Here is a 12,806-nt window from a genome sequence, read left to right as displayed (position 1 = left end):
GCTGTCAGAACCCATGAACTGCAGGGGATGGAGGTTTCTGGGTCCCTCCTGGGGCTGATGGGCACGTGGGCCCTGTCTGGCAGTCTGGCTTAGCTGAAAGGGTCACAGAACTCTCAGATGCTTCACCAAAATAAATATATCTTCTTGCTCATTGAGGTGGTTATTGTTTTAATTTCTGAGCGATGTGCTTTGATGCTGTTAAGGGGTCACTTACGAATTGACATTATATCAGCGAATAGTAATTGCTTAATTTCTGCAAAAACGTCTAGTTTCATTTGCATTCCAGCCTTCCAACCCCAACACACACACACACAAAAGACAATGTAGATAACATGGCTACCTACAGCTGCTTGTAGTATCACATGGCCAGATTCCTTTTCAAAGAGAATTCCAGAGATTTTTCAACATCAGCTTGCTCCGAACTTGAATTAAAATGCACACTATTTCTAAAATCTTTGTATTTGTTAAACATAAAACAAAGAGACTGACTACTATGCTGGTGAGTCTATCCAGGGATTTTTTTTTTTTTTTATCAAGGCATCTTTAGTGATATAACACACAGCCATACTAAGCGGATACCCTTGACTGATAGACAGAGAGTCCTGAACCAAAAGGACTTGAAACAAGCACAAACTAGCTTTTAAGTTCCCTGAGCCTCTGAGTGACTTAGAACCAGATGATTCTACAACAACACATATGAAGAAACTGAGGTTGAATGTGGGGAAAAAAAATTTGGTCAGTGTTTCAAATAAGTGATGTCAGTGAGGTGCAAACAATTCAGATATAGGATGTTGGGAAAAAAAACTCCAAAATTAGAGTGAGTCAACTTGATCCTACAATTGCCACTGTTCCACTGCAGAGATTCAGCAGTGACTCACAATAGTACATTTTAACTGTTGCTAGCATCTGATCCATGTGACTCCTCCCAGACTGTCTCAGCACTCCAGAAAGTAGAACCCCTTCTTTCCCAAGGAGCTCTGGTTCATTTTTACAGAGATTAAGTTATAAAGACGTTAAGTACAGAATCTATAGTTGTCGTTTTGTTTTATTTTTTATTGAAATATAGTTGATTTACAATGCTATGTTAGCTTTAGGTGTACAGCAAAGTGATTCAGTTATATATTTTTAGTTTCTTTTCCATTACAGGAAAATATATTGAATATAGTTTGTGGGCTATACAGGAGGTCCTTGTTAATGATCTGTTTTATATGTAGTGGTCTATATATTTAATCCCAGATTCTTAATATAGCCCTCACTCCCCCTTGCCCCTTTGGTAACCATAAGTTTTTTTTTTATGTCTATGAGTCTATTTCTGCTTTGTAAATAAGCTCACTTATATGATATATTTTTTTAGATTTTTACATATAAGCAATATCATATAACATTTTTCCTTTTCTGACCTTCTTTTCTTAGTATGACAATCTTTAGGTCCATCCAAATTGCTTCCAATGGCATTATTTCATTCTTTTTTATGACTGGGTGAAAGCTCAGCAGTGGCCACAGGACTGGAAAAGGTCAGTTTTCATTCCAGTCCCAAAGAAAGGCAATGCCAAAGAATGCTCAAACTACTGCACAGTTGCACTCATCTCACACACTAGTAAGGTAATGCTCAAAATTCTCCAAGCCAGGCTTCAGCAATATGTGAACCGTGAACTCCCTGATGTTCAAGCTGGTTTCAGAAAAGGCAGAGGAACCAGAGATCAAATGGCCAACATCTGCTGCATCATCAAAAAAGCAAGAGAGTTCCAGAAAAACACCTATTTCTGCTTTATTGACTATGCCAAAGCCTTTGACTGTGTGGATCACAATAAACTGTGGAAAATTCTGAAAGAGATGGGAATACCAGACCACCTAACCTGCATCTTGAGGAATCTGTATGCAGGTCAAGAAGCAACAGTTAGAACAGGACATGGAAGAACAGACTGGTTCCAAATAGGAAAAGGAGTATGTCAAGGCTGTATATTGTCAACCTGCTTATTTAACTTATATGCAGAGTACATCATGAGAAACGCTGGACTGGAAGAAGCACAAGCTGGAGTCAAGATTGCCAGGAGAAATATCAATAACCTCAGATATGCAGATGACACCACCGTTATGGCAGAAAGTGAAGAGGAGCTAAAAAGCCTCCTGATGAAAGTGAAAGAGGAGAGTGAAAAAGTTGGCTTTAAGCCAACATTTAAGCTCAACATTCAGAGAATGAAGATCATGGCATCTGGTCCCATCACTTCATGGGAAATAGATGAAGAAACAGTGGAAACAGTGTCAGACTTTATTTTGGGGGGCTCCAGAATCACTGCAGATGGTGATTGCAGCCATGAAATTAAAAAATGCTTACTCCTTGGAAGAAAAGCTATGACCAACCTAGATAGCATATTCAAAAGCAGAGACATTACTTTGCCAACAAAGGTCTGTCTAGTCAAGGCTATGGTTTTTCCAGTGGTCATGTATGGATGTGAGAGTTGGACTGTGAAGAAGGCTGACCACCAAAGAATTGATGCTTTTGAACTGTGGTGTTGGAGAAGACTCTTGAGAGTCCCTTGGACTGCAAGGAGATCCAACCAGTCCATTCTGAAGGAGATCAACCCTGGGATTTCTTTGGAAGGAATGATGCTAAAGCTGAAACTCCAGTACTTTGGCCACCTCATGCGAATAGTTGACTCGTTAGAAAAAGACTCTGATGCTGGGAAGGATTGGGGGCAGGAGGAGAAGGGGACGACCGAGGATGAGATGGCTGGATGGCATCACTGACTCGATGGACGTGAGTCTGAGTGAACTCCGGGAGATGGTGATGGACAGGGAGGCCTGGTGTGCTGCGATTCATGGGGTCGCAAAGAGTCGGACGTGACTGAGCGACTGAACTGAACTGAATATTCCATTGATTAAGTCTTTTTAATGGTTCCCATCTCACGCACGGTGCTGGGCATACAATAAACATTTAATAAATACTTGTTGAGGTGAAAAGATGGGGATAGTCTCCATTATTTTGGATGGCACCTCATATATTAGCTATGTATTTATTGCTTTTCTTCTTCCTTTTAAAGCTAAATGAAGGCAGAAAGGGGCTCTAGTACTTCCTAAATTTCCTTCTCGAAATAAATGAGCCAGCTGGAAACTCTCAAATTTTGAATCTCTAGTAATTTTGTTCATGCAGTTCCTCTGTCTTTCTCTCTTTTTGATTTCACCTTAATAAGCACTAAGCCTATTAATGCTTCCACTCAGTGATGCAAGCAAGGGAGAGAAGACGGAACACCACCTGCATTTTGCCTTTCCTTTTTCTCAGGGAGCCAAATTATGTTATTTGTGTAAAAGCATCTCTCCTCTTTTCCTCTCATCAGCCCTAGTCATCTCTCCTATCTGACAGTGCAGCAGCTCAGCATGGGGGCAGCTTATCTTGGCGGGGATCTGGTGGTGGGCTTTTAAACCTGCCCCAAGCTGAGCTGGAGGTCTGCAGTTCTTGGCACTATTTATTTAGGGAAAAATAAAAGTGGAGAAAGAGTCATTGCTGTCTCCTCTGGTGCACTGGTGTAGAAAATGTTAGTGAACATTTTCATTTTCAACTCCAGTTTCTTAATTCTTTATGGTGGAAGAAAGAAAAAGAGTAGGCTAGTCAACCTGGGAATTCACAGGCCCACGCTCATGCCTGGCATTTGTTTTTGTAAACGTTGTAACAGGGTTCAGGAATGAGAGACAAAGGCGTGGAAGAACATTTCAAGGCAGACTGCTCCAATCAGTACTGTTCTCTTGTATCACAAACAGTTATTCTGTTTGTTAAGCCTGTTTGAAAATGCTAATCCAGGTTTGTTTATGGTTGGCCTCAGCCGGTAAGTCTGCAGGCCGGCCAAACCAGGCAGCCACAGTGACCCCATTCCCTGTCCCAGCCCTACCTGTGCATCACAAGCCTTGTGGAGGACCAGTGTGCCACAACATAAACAAGGGCAGTGAAGCTGGAGCTAAGAGCAACCAGCTTGCATATTTTCTTGTGCTCAGTCACTCAGCCATGTCTAACTTTTTGTGACCCCATGGGCTGTAGCCCATCAGGCTCCTCTGTCCATGAATACTGGAATGGGTTGCCATAATCCCTCCTCCAGGGAATCTTCCTGATCCAGGGACCAAACCCACATCTCCGGCATTGGCAAGCGGGTTCTTTCCCATTGAGCTACCTAGGAAGCCCAGTTCCAAAATCAGTCCACCACTTACCAACATCCAACAAACTCTTCTAATATCGTTTGGTGTTGTTTAGTCATTACATTGCGTCCAACTCTTTGCAACCCCATGGACTGTAGCCCACCAGCCTCATCTGTGCATGGGATTTCCCAGGCAAGAATGGAGTGTGTTGCCATTTCCTTCTCCATGATGTTTTCTTGCTTAACAAAAAAATTGGCCAAGTTTCCTCCAAACTTGCTTTGGAAACCAGGATTCCAAAAGCTGTGGTCAGGAAGTAGTCAAAGAGGCTAAATTCAGCAGTGAAGGAGAATCTTGATTCCTCCACCAAGCCCCTCACATAGAACAGGAGAGGAGAGCTGGCATGAAAGTGATAGAATAGCTTATTGCTGTTGTTGTTTAGTCACTAAGTCGTGTCTGACTCTTTGTGACCCCAAGGGCTGTAGCCCACCAGGCACTTCTGTCCATGGAATTTTCCAGGCAAGAATACTGGAGTGGCTAGTCATTTCCTCCTCCAGGGGCTCTTCCTGACCCAGGGATTGAACCCATGTCTCCTGCATTGGCAGGAAGACTCTACCACTGAGCCACCAGGGAAGCCCCATAGTGAGTGAGTGAAGTCGCTCAGTTGCATCCGACTCTTTGCGACCCCGTGGACTGTAGCCCACTAGGCTCCTCCGTCCATGGGATTCTCCAGGCAAGAATACTGGAGTGGGTTGCCATTTCCTTCTCCAGGGGATCTTCCCGACCCAGGGATTGAACCCAAGTCTCCCGCATTGCAGGCAGACGCTTTAACCTCTGAGCCACCAGGGAAACCCCATAGAGTAGCTACAAAATATTTAATGTAAATGAGTGGGCTCCTCATGGGCTGCTGAGGGGTGGCATCTCAGGGGCCCCAAGCTGTTGGTCCCAGACTTGGTTCATATCCATGGGTCCCGCTGGCCTGGAGGAAAGATCCTGAGTGCCAGAGGCAGACACTAGTTCATCTAATCTCTGTGCCCATAAAATAGAGAAATTAAAGTCAGACATGAAAAATAAGAAGGCAAAGAGTGGTTCCAGAGCTAGCCAAGAGGACACGCAGGCAGCACTCGACTTAGCTGTATCTCTCCTCCCTGTCCATCTAACCCAGGTTATTCTATTTTCTGGGCTTCCCTGGTGGCTCAGATAGTTAAGAATCTGCCTGCAATGCAGGAGACCTGGGTTACTTCCCTAGGTTGGGAAGATCCCCTGGAGAAGGGAAAGGCTACACACTCCAGTATTCTCGCCTGGAGAATTCTGCCATCCCTGTAATTCTTAGGCAGACTTCCTCAAGCCCCACACTCACCTCTAATCTTTTCTTCAAATCTCCTTGGCTCTGCAGCAATTAGCAGGCCTGGGGGTGCAGGGCCTGCTGAGCTAGGCGGGTACACTGTCAGTCAGCAACCTAGTGCCAGCCAAGGAGTGTAGGAGGCTGCGATGATTTATTGGGTTTATTCTTTCTATCAATATGAGTAATCAGGCCAAACTACTATTTTTTTAAAGCCAGGAATTAACTACTCCTGAGGTACCATTAAGCTGAAATAAAATGATTGGTAGAAAACTTTAGTGTGCCATTATGCTAAATCTGTAGTGGTATAAGATTAAATTGCTTTCTGCTCTCTGTTGTTTTTGTCTTAAGGTCTGACACTCTGTGTGGTATCATCAGATGATATGTATTTTCCATCATTAAACCAGGTAAAATGTTGCTTCTTCACTGTCTGAGACTTGATGAAATTGTTTCATTTGGGTTGCTTTGTTTGAGTTACTATTTTGGGAGATGATTTTTTTCTGTTCTTCTTACCTATTGCTATTGAGTGGAATTTACATACAGATAATGTTTTATAATGTATACACCTGTGTTGAATTTACATACAGATAATGAGTTTTATAAATATATATACCTATATGTGTGTGCTAAGTTGTTTCACTCGTGTCCGACTCTGTGCAACACTACGGACTTTAGACCAGCCAGGCTCCTCTGTCCATGTGATTCTCCAGACAAAAGTGCTGGAGTAGGTCATCATGCCCTCCTCCAGAGGATCTTCCTGACCCAGGGATTGAACCCACATCTCTTAACGTCTCCTGCATTGACAGGTGGGTTCTTCACCACTAGCACCACCTGGGAAGCCCACAAACATTTTAACCATTTCCCTAATCAAGACATAGACTATCTCCATCATTCCAGAAAGTTGCCTTCCGTCCTTCTCCAGTGACTATTAACTACCTCTATGCCAGCAAAGGTCTGTCTGGTCAAGGCTATGGTTTTTCCAGTGGTCATGTATGGATGTGAGAGTTGGACTGTGAAGAAAGCTGAGCACCGAAGAACTGATGCTTTTGAACTGTGGTGCTGGAGAAGACTCTTGAGAGTCCCTTGGACTGCAAGGAGATCCAACCAGTCCATTCTGAAGGAGATCAGCCCTGGGAGTTCTTTGGAGGGAATGATGCTGGTGCTGAATCTGAAACTCCAGTACTTTGGCCACCTCATGCGAAGAGTTGACTCACTGGAAAAGACTCTGATGCTGGGAGAGATTGGGGGCAGGAGGAGAAGGGGACGACAGAGGATGAGACGGCTGGATGGCATCACTGACTCGATGGACGTGAGTCTGAGTGAACTCCAGGAGTTGGTGATGGACAGGGAGGCCTGGTGTGCTGCGATTCATGGGGTTGCAAAGAGTCGGACGCGACTGAGCGACTGAACTGAACTGATGCCCTGAAAGATAACTACTGTTCTGATTTCAAAGGTTAGTTGCATCAGGTTTTAAATGTCATATACATAGAAGCATACTCTACATAGTCTTTTGTTGTTTGCTTCTTTTGCTGAGCAGGTCTCTGCATGCATAAGTGATTTGTTCATTTTTACTGTTGAGTTGTACTCCATTATATAAATGTTCCAGGATTTGTGTATTCCTTCTCCTGTTGATGGACATTTGGGTAGTTTCCAGTTGGAGCTGTTGTGAATAAAGCTACTATAAAAGTTCTTGTGTAAGCCTTATTTGCGAGTATGTTTTAATTTCTCTTGTGTAGCAGTAGAATGGCAAGATCAAAAGGTAGATGTATGTTTTAATGCTATATGGAACTGCCAAGTAGTTTTCCAAGATGATTGCAACATTTTTCATTTCCAGCAACAGAGTATGAGAGCTCTGGTTGTTCCACATTCTAACACATTCTTTGATTTCAGCTATTCTAGTAAATGTGAAATTGCAATTCATTGTGGTTTTAATTTTCATTTCCCTACTAATAATGATATTGAGCCTTTCTTCATGTGATTATTGGCTATTTGCATATCTTTTTTTGAGAAGTATCTACTCAAATATTTTCCCCATTTCATTATTGAGTTGTTTGTCTTTTTTAATTCAGTTATTTGTAGAAGTTTTTATATATTCTAGATACAAGCTCTTTGCCATATCATGAATATGTTCTGTAATCTGTGGCATATCTTTTCCTTTTCTTAACAGTAGTTTTTAATAAGAAATTTTAAATTTTGGTAGTCTAGGTTATTGACTATTTTCCTCTATATTTAGCATTTTTGTTTCCTCCAAAAAACCTCTATGTGTTTGGGTGACTTTTTTATTGAAACTGTTAAAAGAACATTTTCTAAGTGTTCTCAAGAATAAACATTTCCTGATTGTCTATGTTCACAAAAATATTTCTTTATTTTCATTATTCTCATTTTATTCACCCAAATGTAGTGATGTGCTGGTAAACTGGCTTTCTTGGCAAGGGAAGCCCTGGTTTATAGTACTTGACAATCTCCATGGTGTTAACACTCCCACAAGGACTAACTTTCAAGCTGCGTGTGCGTTAGTGGCTCAATTGTATCTGACTCTTTGTGACCCCATGAGCAGTAGCCCACCAGGCTCCTCTGTCCATGGAATTCTCCAGGCAAGGATACTGAAGTGGGCAGCAAATCCCTTCTCCAGGGAATCTTCAATACCCAGGGATCAAACCCAGGTCTTCTGCATTGCAGGCAGATTTTTTACTGTCAGAGCCACCAAGGAAGCCCAACTTTCAAGCTACCAATGGTTTAACAACTGGATTACAAAATTTCTGAATATTTAACCATCCATTGTCACTAGCTATGTTATGATTTCCTCCAGTACACCATTGCAATTGACATGTGAAAACAAATGGCAAGGGGTAAACTCTTGGGGAAGAGCTTGATCCCGGGGACATTGCAAAGATGCCATGTTTCAAGGAACACTTGGTGACCCAAATTGGACAGTTAGTGACAGTGACTGAGAACAGAGCCTGACCTGACTTCCCACTGTGGCTACTATTAGCAAAAATGCAGAGATGGGTGATAAGAGAGTTTAAAAATAAACACTTAAAATGGGAAACCCACTGCCGCTGCTGCTAAGTCGCTTCAGTTGTGTCCAACTCTGTGCGACCGCACAGATGGCAGCCTACTAGGCTCCTCTGTCTCTGGGATTCTCCAGGCAAGAACACTGGAGTGGGTTGCCATTTCCTTCTCCAATGCATGAAAGTGAAAAGCAAAAGTGAAGTAGCTCAGTCGTGCCCGACTCTTAGCGACCCCATGGACTGCAGCCTACCAGGCTCCTCCATCCATGGGATTTTCCAGGCAAGAGTACAGGAGTGGAGTGCCATTGCCTTCTCCGGGGAAACCCACAGTTCTGACAAATTAGCATAAAAGCAGAGGCTCTGTGATATTCTAATTATTGGGGAGATCAAGAGGCAACTTCCTCCTAAAGATAAGAAAGGACACTGAATGGAAGCTTGAAGGACCTCATAAGGCTGGAGGATGGACATTTAGATTATGAACAAAGCGAGCCAAATAGAAACCAAGACAGTAAGTGATTCATGAAAAGACCCCGGACCTATCTTGCCTAGTGAGATCACTTGGCATAAGAATCAAACAATACATAGCAAAATCCCAGTGAGATGGTAAATGACACATTTCATCCATAGCTGCTGTGGCCAAATGGTCTGCTTGATGAACTGACTGAGGAAATGATCATGGAACGAAGGCCTTCAAATCATAATAAAGAGTCTCACAGATGACTTTCTTTTCATCAAAAAGATCAGAAAATGGATAGCAGTAAGCTATACCACAGCAGTCAGCAGAAGGAGGTGTTTCATAGCAATCATTCTACAAAGAACTCGCATATTAGAGTAGAAAAACCTGGAGATCGGCAGCGTGCATGGTTTTCTGAAGAAGCAATAATAGAAATAGAGCAAGAGAAGCACATGTTTATTCTTTCAAAATTAAGCTTTGGCCAAGATGAAGGAGGATTTAGAATTGTTTCCAGTAAATATGAATACATGGGCTTCCCAGGTGGCGGTAGTGGTAAAGAACCTGCCTGCCAAAGCAGGAGAGCTGGCTCAGAGGGTAAAGCGTCTGCCTCCAATGCGGGAAACCTGGGTTTGATCCCTGGGTCGGGAAGATCCCCTGGAGAAGGAAATGGCAACCCACTCCAGTATTCTTGCCTGAAGAATCCCATGGACAGAGGAGCTTGGTAGGCTACAGTCCATGGGGTCACAAAGAGTCGGACACGACTGAGTGACTTCACTTCACTTAAGAGATGCAGGGTCACTTACACACACACACAGGGAAAGCAGAGAATTCTCTTCTCTTCAGCAGAGTTAAGCAACCGTGAATACTGTATATGTGAAAACCACCTAAATGCCAGCAATCAATAAATGTGTAATTAATTAGGAAAGAGTAAGTGGGCTTCAGAAAGAATATTTAAAAGAAACTGTAATTATATGAAAGTATTTAAAGTTTAAGTAAAAATATAGGAAAATATTGAGCATCTATTACTAAGCACCTTTTACTTTTATTAAAAAAAAAAAAAAAAAAAGAATGTTTCATCATCACCTGAAATAATGGAGTCCACTGAGTTACACAGCTCCCAGGAAGATTATGTGCCATTTGCAGACATTACCATTAGAAATGGTAGGTATGATGTGCCCGTGTTTTCCTATAGTATTATGTTTGTAAAGGACTTTTATTATTTTTTCGTAACAACTACATGAGCCAGGTTTTCCTGCCATGCAGATAATAGAAACAACATAAGATCAGGCAAAAGGCAGAGCCAAAGTCAGAGCAGTGACTTTGATACCCCTTGTCCAAGGACATTGGTGGTGGGGGAGTCCTCTGTGACTGCTTCATACTTACCTCTTTCAAGAAACATGGTAGCAATTCACGTCTCCACCTCCTGGGAAGTATGGTCATGTGATTTCCTTTGCCAAAGAAATATGAGCAAGAATGATGTGTTTCACTTCCTGGTAGAAACTTTAAAAGCCAGGGTGCAATTAGTCACCGTCTCTTCCTGGGAATGGGAAATCTATGAATATCCTGGGGACACATTTAAACATGAAGCTTCCATAAATCTGGATCTCTGAGATCCCCATCTTCTTCACTTGCTTTGGCCATGTAGCATGAACACCAACTAAATTTGCACTGTGCAAAGTCACTGAGATTTGTGGGCTGTTTGTACAATTTAACTTATATTTTGCTCAAAACAGAAATTACTTTTTCACAACAGTAAACTGGATATCTCATCATCCAATCTATTCTCAAAGACAATTGAATATTGTCAAAATATCACCCACAGTACATTTGTTAGTTAGAAAGAAAAAAAAGTTACAACAGAGAAACCTGGCAGACATCATCTCAATCATAAGATCAAAATTAACACTAGTCACAGGACAAATAGACATCATGTGACCCTAGATAGGATATACTGTACATAACTCCAACATCTGTGATACTCCATCCACAAAACAAATAACTGGGGCCTAAGAATGAGGAAGGGCTTCCCAGGTAGCTCAGTGTTACTAAAGAATCCACCTGCAATGCAGGAGACACGTTTCAATCCCTGGGTTTGGAGGACCCCCTGGAAAAGGAAACAGCAACCCACTCCAGCTGTTGTTGTCCACCCACCCCCCCACCCCCAGATTGCCTGGGAAATCCCAGGGACAGAGGAGCCTGGCAGGCCACAGTCCATGGGGTCACAAAAGAGTCAGAAACGACTGAGCAACGTCTAAAAGAAGCATACAAACCCTACACTGAGTAATTTCTAAAAAATGATTTGTTGACAGTCCTCAAAAATGTCAAGATCATGGAGATTAGAGAAGACTAAGGAACTAGTCCAGGTTGAAATGATTGAGAGACTGACAATAGTCTTAATGGTTGATCCTGTGTAGACCTTCTCTATAAGGGATGTTACAGAGACATTTAGCAAATCTTGAATGGGATTCTGGGTCAAAAGTATATAGGAGGTTTCTCTACTATTCTTATGACTTTTCTATAAGATTGGAACTGTTACAACAAAATATTACACGAATCTCTTTGCCTGGCTATTAGGTTCCCAGAAGCTTGTAAAGAGAGAGTTGGGAGCAGGGAACCAACAGGGGACACCATGCCTGGCAGAGGCTGGTATGTGTGTGTTAGTCGCTCAGTCATGTTTGACTCTTTGTGACCCTATGGACTGTCGCCTGCCAGGCTCCTCTGTCCACGGGATTTCCCAGGCAAGAATACTGGATTGAGTTGCCATTTCCTCCGCCAGGGGCTCTTCCTGATTCAGGGACTGAACTTGGGTCTTCTGCACTGCAGGCAGATTCTTTACCTTCTGAGCCATCAGGGAGGTATGGCCAATATTTCTCAGTCTTGTCCAACCAAATCAGCTTCTTGTGTTCCTCTGTTGCTACATGGCAGTGAGTGGGTCACAGAGACTGTTAATGAGATGGGATGGGTAAAGAGGCTTTCCTGTTTCTGGAAATTCTGCTTTGTACAGTCAAGTAAGAGAAGAGTAATTTGGGGAGCACAGGCAAGAGGAGGATGAGGGTGATGGCCCAGAGGTAATGAACAAGCTCAGAGGCCCTGAATTAAAAGTGAAAGTGAAGTAGCTCAGTCATGTCCGACTCTTTGCGACCCCACGGACTGTAGCCTACCAGACTCCTCCATCCATGGGATTTTCCAGGCAAGAATACTGGAGTGTGTTGCCATTTCCTTCTCCAGGAAATCTTCCTGACCCAGGGATTGAACCTGGATCTCCTGCATTATAGGCAGATGCTTTACCGTCTGAGCCACCAGGGAAGGAGCTAGGTCCCAGGCAACTGAGCAGACAGCAGGCCCTGATGAGAAAGGCAGGCGTGGTGAGCAGTGAACGAGGGGAGGAAAGCACAGTCAGAAAAAAGTAAGGGAGCATACATAGTTGATGGTATAAAGATTATACTACATGGATCGTGATGAAGTATAAAGTTGGGAATGATCACAGCCTAGTATTCAAAAGTGGCAGAGGGAAAAAAAAGGGGGACTTTCCTTTAAAATCACACCCTAATAGCAAGCAAGAAACCTGTTCAATACCTTAGTAACTAGATGAACATCCAGTGCTCAGAACATCATTATGGAATCAGAGAGAGCAGAAGGGAAGAGGGAAAGGCTCACCCAGGATTCCTAGTAGGGACCCCAGGCTTCTGAAGTGACCAGCAGGAAGACATACAGATGTCCCTTGCACAGCCTGAGAGCATTCACCTTTGGATGCTGAGTACCTAATGCAATTGCCAGTTACCTAGAAGTTGCTCAATAAATGTTAAGTTAACTATCCAAGGAATAAATGTTTCTCTTAAAGACAAATAAAGAGAAATAGAGAGGTCTGTATCATTAG

The 12,806-nt window shown here is 42.8% G+C and overlaps 1 non-coding gene across 1 annotated transcript; it reads right to left on the bottom strand.

Moving 5' to 3' along the window:
- Positions 1 to 12,162: 12,162 nt before the first annotated feature.
- Positions 12,163 to 12,235, bottom strand: TRNAY-AUA (transfer RNA tyrosine (anticodon AUA)). The gene has a single exon. It is a non-coding gene; the product is annotated as a tRNA-Tyr (tRNA).
- Positions 12,236 to 12,806: the final 571 nt, after the last annotated feature.

This window comes from Budorcas taxicolor, chromosome 10, assembly GCF_023091745.1.
Source record: "Budorcas taxicolor isolate Tak-1 chromosome 10, Takin1.1, whole genome shotgun sequence".
NCBI classification, from domain to species: Eukaryota; Metazoa; Chordata; class Mammalia; order Artiodactyla; family Bovidae; genus Budorcas; species Budorcas taxicolor.
This window is presented reverse-complemented; position numbering and strand designations above follow the sequence as displayed.